The sequence below is a fragment of the Leucoraja erinacea genome, chromosome 34 (genome assembly GCF_028641065.1).
Source record: "Leucoraja erinacea ecotype New England chromosome 34, Leri_hhj_1, whole genome shotgun sequence".
Lineage (NCBI taxonomy): Eukaryota > Metazoa > Chordata > Chondrichthyes > Rajiformes > Rajidae > Leucoraja > Leucoraja erinaceus.
In genome coordinates, this window is record NC_073410.1 from 13,843,767 (window position 1) to 13,853,681 (window position 9,915).

General features: G+C 48.7%; 1 long non-coding RNA gene across 1 annotated transcript; it reads left to right on the forward strand.

Annotated features, from left to right (window-relative positions):
- Window positions 1–1,056: 1,056 nt before the first annotated feature.
- Window positions 1,057–4,960, forward strand: LOC129713037 (uncharacterized). The gene is made up of 3 exons (XR_008726175.1): window positions 1,057–1,321; window positions 4,122–4,184; window positions 4,780–4,960. It is a non-coding gene; the product is annotated as an uncharacterized LOC129713037 (long non-coding RNA).
- The last annotated feature ends 4,955 nt before the right edge of the window (window positions 4,961–9,915 follow it).

Consider the following 9,915-nt stretch of genomic DNA (forward strand, 5'->3'; position numbering starts at 1 on the left):
GGCTAGGACTCGACCCCTAGGAGCGCAGGAGGATGAGGGGTGACCTTGTGGAGGTGTGGATAATCATGAGGGGAATCGATAGGGTGAATGCACCGAGTCCTTTACCCAGAGCAGGGGAATCGAAAACCAGAGGACATACATTTCAGGCGAGAAGGGAAAGATTTAATCGGAACCTGAGGGGCAATATTCCTACACAGAGGTTGCTGGGTATATGGAATGAGCTGCCAGAGGAGGTAGTTGCATCAGGTACTATAGCGGACATTTAAAAGGCATTTGGATGGGAAAGGTTTAGAGGGATTTGAGCAGGTGGGACTAATGACGATGGGGCATCTTGGTCGGCATGGGCAAGTTGGGCCGAAGGGCCTGTGACTCCATAAACTTGGAACGTCTGATCCAACAGGGCTGTGGGAATAGCTACAGTGAACAGATTGGTACAGCTCAAGAAGTGGGACTCATTGCGACCTTTTATTAATGGCCCCAACCTGAACGGAAACCGCTGGAGACTTTGCCCCCCACCGTGCGGTTCCCGGAGGTTCCCGGAGGTTTTTGACAGTCTCCCCACCTGCTACCACTACCTGCAACCTCCGGCAACCACCTGCAACCTCCGGGAACCGCGCGGAAACCTTGGGTGGGGCGCAAAGTCTCCAGAGGTTTTCGTTCAGGTTTCCTAAGTGGGACAGGGGCATTACTCCACCGCCCCCTCCCCTCCCCTCCCCCCACTCCATTCCAATCAGTCTGAAGAAGGGTCCCCACCCAAAATGCTACCCACCCATTCCCTCCACAGATGGCGGAAACAAAGAACTGCAGGTGCTGGTTTACACCGGAGATAGACACAAAGTGCTGGAGTAACTCAGCGCGTCAGGCGGCATCTCTGGAGATAAAAGGATGGGTGACGTCTTCAGTCTGAATGTTCCCTGAGCTGCTGAGTTCCTCCAGCACTTTTGTGCTTTCTGCTCAAGACTCCAACACCTGCAGTTCCTCATGCCTCCGGAATGTGCAGTCCTTTGTTTTGCTGCCTGAGGGGACAATTTGTTTCATTCTGTTGTCAACGATTTTGGATCCTCCTCTCTTTGCGCAAGCAAACTCCAGTTGGCAACCGTACCGCTCCCAGCTCACACGCACAGACTCCAAGCACAACACGGACAACCTTGGGTGGAGCGTGCGTTTGCTTTAAAGTCCAGCGCATAATCCCAGTGCAGCTAATTCGCTTCCCTCCGTGGCGGTTCGGTTTTTCCTCGACGACATCCTGGTGTTGCAGTAATGGGCCAGCTCCAATCGATGCTGCCCGGCGCAGGTGGGAAAACACAGACAGATGCTCAAGGTAATTACTATGCAGAGACACCAGAGTGTGGCTGTTCCGTGCTTTGAATCTACTCACCTGAGAACCCTTATGCCTGATCTTTAATGCATGTAAAGTAATGCCCCCGTCCCACTTGGGAAACCTGAACGGAAACCTCTGGAGATTTTGCAGCCCACCCAAGGTTTCCGTGCGGTTCCCGGAGGTTTTTTGTCAGTCTCCCTGCCTGTTTCCACCACCTGCAACCTCCGGCAACCGCACGGAAACCTTGGGTGGGGCGCAAAGTCTCCTGAGGTTTCCGTTCAGGTTAGAGCAGGTGCCTCAGGAGAGACAGGGGCGAGGGAACAAGTGGAGGGGGGAGGTGGGGGTTGCATTGTTGGTTACCGAGGATGTCACGGCAGTGATTGGAGGTGATATTACTGGTAGACAAAAGTGCTGGAGAAACTCAGCGGGTGAGGCAGCATCTATGGAGCGAAGGAATAGGTGACGTTTCGGGTCGAGACCCGAAACGTCACCTATTTCCTTCGCTCCATAGATGCTGCCTCACCCGCTGAGTTTCCCCACCCAGCACTTTTGTCTAACTTCGATTTTTCCAGCATCTGCAGTTCTTTCTTAAACAGAGATGATATCACGGACGGTTCGTCTAGTGAGGCTTTATGGGTGGAGCTGAGGAACAAGAAAGGGATGATCACCTTGTTGGGGGTGCACTACAGACCCCCGAATAGTCAACGGGAATTAGAAGAACAAATGTGTCGGAAGATTGCAGACAGCTGCAGGTCAAATAAGGGTGTTGTAGTAGGGGATTTTAACTTTCCCAATATAGACTGGGGAAATCATAGCATGAAGGGGTTTAAATGAGGTGCAATAGCGGTGTGCCTCAGGGTTCGGTGCTGGGGCCATTACTGTTTGTCATCTACATCAATGATCCGGATGAGAACATACAGGGCAAGATGAGCAAGTTTGCTGATGATACAAAAGTGAGTGGTTTTGCAGATAGTGAAGTTGACTGTGAACAATTGCAGCAGGATCTGGATCGATTGGCCAGGTGGGCGGAGGAATGGTCGATGGAATATAATACGGAGAATTGTGAGGTGTTGCATTTTGGGATGTCGAACAAGGGCGGGACCTACACAGTGAATGGTCGGCCTCTGGGTAGTGTTGTAGAGCAGAGGGATCTAGGAGTACAGGTGCATGGTTCCTTGAAGGTGGAGTCGCAGGTAGATAAGGTGGTCAAAAAGGCTTTTGGCACTTTGACCTTCATCAGTCAGAGTATTGAGTATAGAGGTTGGGAGGTCATGTTGCAGTTGTACAAAATGTTGGTGAGACCACATTTAGAATATTGTGTTCAGTTCTGGGCACCATGTTATAGGAAACATATTGTCAAATTGAAAGGGTTCAGAAAAGATTGACTAGGATGTTGCAAGGACTAGAGGGTGTGAGCTATAGGGAGAGGTTGAAAGGCTGGGTCTCTATTCCATGGAGCGCAGGAGGAGAAGGGGTGATCTTGTAGAGGTGTATAAGATCATGAGAGGAATAGATCGGGTAGATGCACAGAGTCTTTTGCCCACAGAATAAGGAATCGAGGACCAGAGGACATATGTTCAAAGTGAAGGGGAAAAGATTTAATAGGAATCTGAGGGGTAACTTTTTCACACAAAGGGTGGTGGGTGTGTGGAACAAGCTGCCAGAGGAGGCAGTTGAGGCTGGGACATTCCCATCGTTTAAGAAACAGTTAGACAGGTGCATGGATAGGACAGGTTTGGAGCGATATGGACCAAGCGCAGGCAAGTGGGACTAGTGTTGCTGGGACATTGTTGGCCGGTGTGGGCGAGTTGGGCCGAAGGGCCTGTTTCCACACTGTATATCACTCTATGATTCTATAACTTTTATTTTTAGCAATGGGTTGATACAGTAAACTTGGGAAGAATTAAAATCTTACTGATTATTGCATCTTTTTAAGTTTAAACTCTTCGGGTGTTTTTATGGTAATATGGTGCTAATTCCTGCAAACTTGTTTAATCAAATCCTATGCTGAAAGGTACACTGTATTCTGGTCAAGGGGCAATGCAAACAATTTATTATTTCTCTATACATTAAGTAACCAAAACACATATTTTAACAATATATTGGGTGTGTTAAGAATGGAAATAGGGAGGAGGCAATCTTGCAATGAGGATATTTGCACTCTGCATTCGAATATTAATATGTTGAGTGAGCCGGCAGAAACTTGGCAAATGTTGCTTCATGTAAGAGTGTGTGGACTCATTCCAAGAGGAATCTAAAGGCAAACTGCCATCTAAATACAGAAAGACAGCAAATGAGTGAAGTACAGAGGAATCTAAGTCTTGTGTAGGAAGGAACTGCAGGTGCTGATTTAAACCGAAGATAGACACAAAAAGCTGGAGAAACTCAGCGGGTCTGGCAGCATCTCTGGAGAGAAGGAATAGGTGACGTTTCGGGTTGAGATCCTACGGCTGTTTAGAAGAACTGTTTAGAGGAGGGGGTGTGGGCTGTGTTGGAGTGAGTTGGAAGGGGGGTATGGGCTGTATTGGAGTGAGTTAGAGGGGGGGGGGTGTGAGCTGTATTAGAGTGTGTTAGATGTGGGCGTATTGTAGTGCTATAGAGGAGGGTGGGCTGTTGATTAGATATCACGGTGAAGGGTATGGAATCCACTGGTCTGCTTTTGAATGAAAGGTGGGTTGGAGAAGGGTGCGGATTATAAGGGGTTGCTCGTAGTGAAGAGTCATGTATGTAAGTGATGAGGGTGGAGGGTCGGGCTGTGGGGTAACTGCCTAAATTGCTGAGTGTCGGTTTCTCCTTCCAGGGAAGCCAGTGAAGGGAGGGAAAAAACCGAAAAAAGGAGCGGTGGAGCAGGCCGTTGACCAAGGTAACCTCACCCCCCCTCAGTGGCGGTGCTTGTGTTGGTGAACGTCTTGACATTGTGTCTGTTTCCCTATCTCCCATCTCCCTCCCCACTCTAGGAAAGGTTTAGAGGGATGTGGGCCAAGAGTGGGTAAATGGGACTGGTGTTGATGGGGCATCTCAGTTGATGTGGGACAACTTGGGCCAAAGAACCTGTTTCCATACTCTACATTTCCTGCATCTTCCCAATTGTGTAGAGTCCCCAGTGTGTGGCAACTAACACCTCCCGTGGGCTTTCCCCCTGCCCAGCGGGATGAAGACTGAGTGCCTGCCCGCCCCAGGAACGGAGACAATCTGGGAGTTCTCAAATATGTCGACCCTGGGATTTAAAATCCCCTGCCTGGACACAATGAGCTGGAGTAACTCAGCAGGCCAGGCAGCATCTCTGGAGAAAATGATTAGGTGACATTTTGGGTTGAGACCCTTCGTCAGACCACCCCCTAGACTGGAGCTGTGGTTGATAGGACATCTTGCATTGGAGCCCCAGCCCCAGTGCAGTAGTTGTAGTGGCCAGCAAAACTAGTGCATTGACTTCATCAAATGAACCTTTTTCTTTTCAGCTGTTGATATGGGCGCAAACGTTTTGAAAAAGAAAGGAGGTGAAGTCGCGAAAAATCTTCCCTTCAGTACGTGATCCGCCATCTCCAACTTGAAGAAATGTTTGTCGTTGCAGTTTGTCTAGAACCCTCACGTTTAGAAACACAATGTCCTTTAAATGAATAAAATGCTTCTTTAAATGAACTTCCTGCTCAGCTTTGAACATTCACACACTGATCTTTCCAAGTCATTTACTGTCATTCTGTTCGCCAATGTGTCTGCAGTTTGTAACACCTATGCTGTTGAATGGTTTGTCCTCAGCAGAGACCTTACCTTTGTTTCCCTACTCCCCCACCTCGGAATTCCAGGCCCACCATGAGGTCTTCTTCAATCACCTCAACTTTCCCCATCTTTTCCCATCTCCAACATTCTCCCACCTCTTGGACGCCCCCTGCTGGTCTTCCCCATCCCCTTCCCCCTTCCCGTTTCCCATTCCCACACTGACCTTTCTGTCCTGGGCCTCCTCCATTAGAAACATAGAAACATAGAAAGTAGGTGCGAGAGCAGACCACCAGGCCCATCGAGCCCGCACCGCCATTCGCTCATGGCTGAACACTAAACAGACACACTTACCCACAAACAGTAGACACAAGACACAGAACACAAGACACTACCCTCCCCTTTATACCGCTATCACCCCTCTCCACCCCAAGAACCTCGTGATCTCCTGGGGGAGGCAAAAAAACGGATAAAAACCCAGGTCCAATTCGGGAAAAAAATCCGGGAAATTCCTCTCCGACCCCAATCTAGGCGATCGACACTTGTCCAGGAGATCACTCAGGTCTTACTATACTAACCATACCTAGGTCCATATCCCTGCCCTCTCCCCGTAGCCCCTTATCCCCTTGGCAGCTAAAAAACCATCTATTTTAGTCTTAAATATATTTAAAGTTTCTGCTTCCACTGCTCCCTGGGGCAGTGAATTCCATAAATTAACCACCCTCTGGGTGAAGAAGTTCTTCCTCATCTCAGTTTTAAAAGAGCCCCCCCTTATTCTGCAACTATGTCCCCTAGTTCTAGTTTCCCCGATCATTGGGAACATCCTCGGTGCATCCACCCGATCAAGGCCCCTCACGATCTTATATGTTTCAATGAGATCGCCTCTCATTCTTCTAAACTCCAAAGAGTAGAGTTCCAGCCTACTTAACCTTTCCTCATATGTCAATCCCCTCATTGCAGGAATTAATCTTGTAAACCTTCGCTGCACTGCCTCCAGGGCTAGTACATCCTTTCTTAAGTATGGACCCCAGAACTGTACACAGTATTCCAAATGTGGTCTCACTAATACTGTGTACAGCTGCAGCAAGACCTCCGTGTTTTTATACTCAATCCCCCTAGCAATAAAGGCCAAAACTCCATTGGCCTTCCTGATTGCTTGCTGCACCTGCATACTAACTTTCAGTGATTCATGTACTAATACCCCTAGATCCCTTTGCGTTGCATTACAACGCAGCTCCTCCTCATTTAGAAAATAACTTGCCCTATCATTTTTTTTCCCAAAGTGAATGACTTCACATTTATTAGTATTAAATTTCATCTGCCAAGTTGTTGCCCACTCACCTAGCTTATCTATATCCTTTTGCAGACTCTTCCTATCCTCCTCATCCCCTACTTTTCCTCCCATTTTTGTATCGTCCGCAAATTTTGATATATTACACTTGGTTCCCTCCTCCAAATCATTTATATAAATTGTGAACAACTGGGGTCCCAGCACCGACCCTTGCGGAACCCCGCTAGTTACCGGTTGCCATCCCGAGTATGAACCATTTATCCCCACTCTCTGCTTCCTATTTGTTAGCCAATCCTCTACCCATGCTAATATATTACCCCCAATCCCATAATTTTTTATTTTTAGCAATAGTCTCTTATGTGGCACCTTGTCAAAAGCCTTTTGGAAGTCCAAGTATACCACATCCACCGGTTCCCCTTTATCCACCCGGGTTGTTACTTCCTCAAAGAATTCGAGCAGATTCGTTAAACAGGACTTCCCCTTCACAAAACCATGTTGGTTCTGTCCGATTAAGTCATGTTTATCCAAGTGCCCCGTTAGTGTTTCTTTAATAATTGTCTCTAACATTTTACCCACCACCGATGTTAGACTAACCGGTCTATAGTTACCCGCCTTCTGTTTACTTCCTTTTTTAAATATAGGTGTTACATTGGCCATTTTCCAATCCACTGGGACCGTTCCTGCCTCCAGGGAGTTTTGGAAAATTATCACCAATGCATCCACAATCCCCACCGCTATCTCCCTCAAGACCCTTGGATGTAATCCATCAGGCCCAGGGGATTTATCCTCCTTCAGTCTCATTAATTTCCCTAATACCACCTCCTTGGTGATCTTAATAGTATTTAACTCCTCCATTCCTACCGCCCCCTGTTTATCCAGCGTTGGAATATTTTTTGTGTCTTCTATGGTGAAGACTGATACAAAATACTCGTTTAATGCCTTTGCCATTTCCATGTTCCCCACCAACAACTCTCCAGTCTCACCCTCCAATGGACCAACGTTCACCTTAGCCACCCTTTTTCTTTTTATATAGCTATAAAAACTCTTACTATTAGTTTTTATGTTGTTCGCTAAATTCCTTTCATAGTCTATTTTCCCCGTCTTAATTAATCTCTTAGTTATTTTTTGCTGACCTTTAAATGCTTCCAGATTGCCAGAGTGGAGGAGGCAAATTGGAGGAACAGCACCTCGCATTTCACTTGGGCAGTTTACACCCCAGCGGTATCAATATTGACTTCTCTAACTTTAAGCAACTCTTGCTTTCCCTCTCTCTCCATCCTTCCCCCCATCCTAGTTCTCTAACTAGTTTGACTAGAACCCACGCGATCACGGGGAGAACGTGCAAACTCCTTACAGACAGTGCCCGTAGTCGGGGTCGAACACGGGTCTCCGGAGCTGCAAGCGCTGCAAGGCCGCAACTCTACCGCTGCGCCCCCTTGCCGCCCAGTCCTGCTTTTACCACCAACGCAAATATCCATAGACAGGACTGCCCTGTCAAACCCATCGACTCTACCTGCCCCTGCCTCACTGACCTCATCTCCACATGCCTTGATGCCATCCTGTCCCCCCCCCCCCTCCCCCCCCCTTCCCACCTGCATCCGAGCCACCTCACTATCCCTGGTAAACTCATTAATAACTTTCCATTTCAAGTTAACCTTCAACATGGGGAAGTCCAGGACAAGGGGTCACAGCTTAAGGATAAGGGGAAATCCTTTGGGACCGAGATGAGAAAAACATTTTTCACACAGAGAGTGGTGAATCTCTGTAACTCTCTGCCACAGAGGGTAGTCGAGGCCAGTTCATTGGCTATATTTAAGAGGGAGTTAGATGTGGCCCTTGTGGCTAAGGGGATCAGAGGGTATGGAGAGAAGGCAGGTACGGGATACTGAGTTGGATGATCAGCCATGATCATATTGAATGGCGGTGCAGGCTCGAAGGGCCGAATGGCCTACTCCTGCACCTAATTTCTATGTTTCTATGTTTCTAACATGGACGTCCAGTTACACCTCCATCCCTCACTGGGAAGGTCTCAGGGCCTCCAGTTCTTCCTCGGACTGAGACCCGGTAAATTTTCCTCCACTAACACTCTCCTCCGCCTGGCAGAACATGTCCAGCTTTCTTTCCCATCCCCCCACCCCCCTTCAATCAGGTGGCATTTCAGACAGATTGTGTGGGGGTGGGGATGAGGGGAGGGACGGGGAGGAAAGTTGAGTGAGTGGAAAGGCAGGACAATGCATGGCAAGTAACAGGTGAATACGGGCAGGGGAGGTTTTAGACAATAGACAATAGGTGCCGGAGTAGCACTGTTTTCCTCTTTTGTATCCTCGCTTTCCCATTAAGGTTCAATATTGTCACATGTACCGAGGTACACTTGTATATTGCCGTACAATTCAATAAAAGTATTACTATATATAAGCACAATCTCAGTTAAGATAGTACAATGAGACTGTAAGCAAGAGTTGCCTTGTTTGGGCACTATTTTTCACGATTCAAGTCCAGGTTGTTCTAAATGTAAAATTCCTATCTTGGCCATAAAGGCCCGTAGTGTAGTCCTGGTGGCATTGCAGAGTCGGCCTGGCCAAGCAAAGTTGATGGTGTTCGTCACCGCAGGCCGTGTCCGGTCCACGTGCTTGGCCTCTTGGAGCGGGGCCCGATCCAGTCGAGCCCCAGGCTGCTGCGGGGCCTCCAGGGGCCCAGTCCATCGACGCCCCGATCCGGGCACATCGACCTTCGTCCCCTCATTTTTCGTGTCCTGGGGGCTGGCGCCTCCGTCAGCGGATCTGGTAGCGTCCAGAGGTAAGACCGCAGTCTGCTTACCGGCACCATTGTATCCCTGCTTCTGCCGCTGCCACCACCATCTTTAATGGAGAGACCATACAAACTACCCACTCTGCCAGTCATCTCCTGCCCCTCGTGGAAGTGTCTGTCGTATTTCACATTGGCCTCATCGGTCATTTCACAGATAGACAATGGACAATAGGTGCAGGAGCAGGCCATTCGGCCCTTCGAGCCAGCACCACCATTCAATGTGATCATGGCTGATCATCCCCAATCAGTACCCCGTTCCTGCCTTCTCCCCATATCCCCTGACTCCGCTATTTTTAAGAGCCCTTTCCAGCTCCCTCTTGAAAGCATCCAGAGAACCTGCCTCCACCGCCCTGGAGAGATCTGGAGAGAAAGGAAGTCCACTCTAATCCCAAGGGGCTGCCTACAATGAGTGTGAAAACACATGTGAATAGGTGAGTGTGCGTGTGCAGAAACTGTCATCAATTAACTTTTTCATCGCCTATTTGGAGCTGCAAGCCACTGAGGATGATCTCCCATTCTGACGTCAGAGTTCCATCATCCCGGCGGGAGGGCCTGTACACCCGTAGCGGCGACTGCGGATGGCTCGGGAGGTCCCGACCACGGGTGAACATCAAAGATCACCAGTGGAAGATGACTGAACTTTTGGTGCCTTCCCTCACAGTGGGAAGCTTCGATTCTGCTGTGTGGGGATGTTTTATGTTGGACTCTTATCGTGTGTTGTTTATTCGTATGGCTGTATGGTGACCACACGTTTCACTGTACCAATTGGTACGTGTGACAA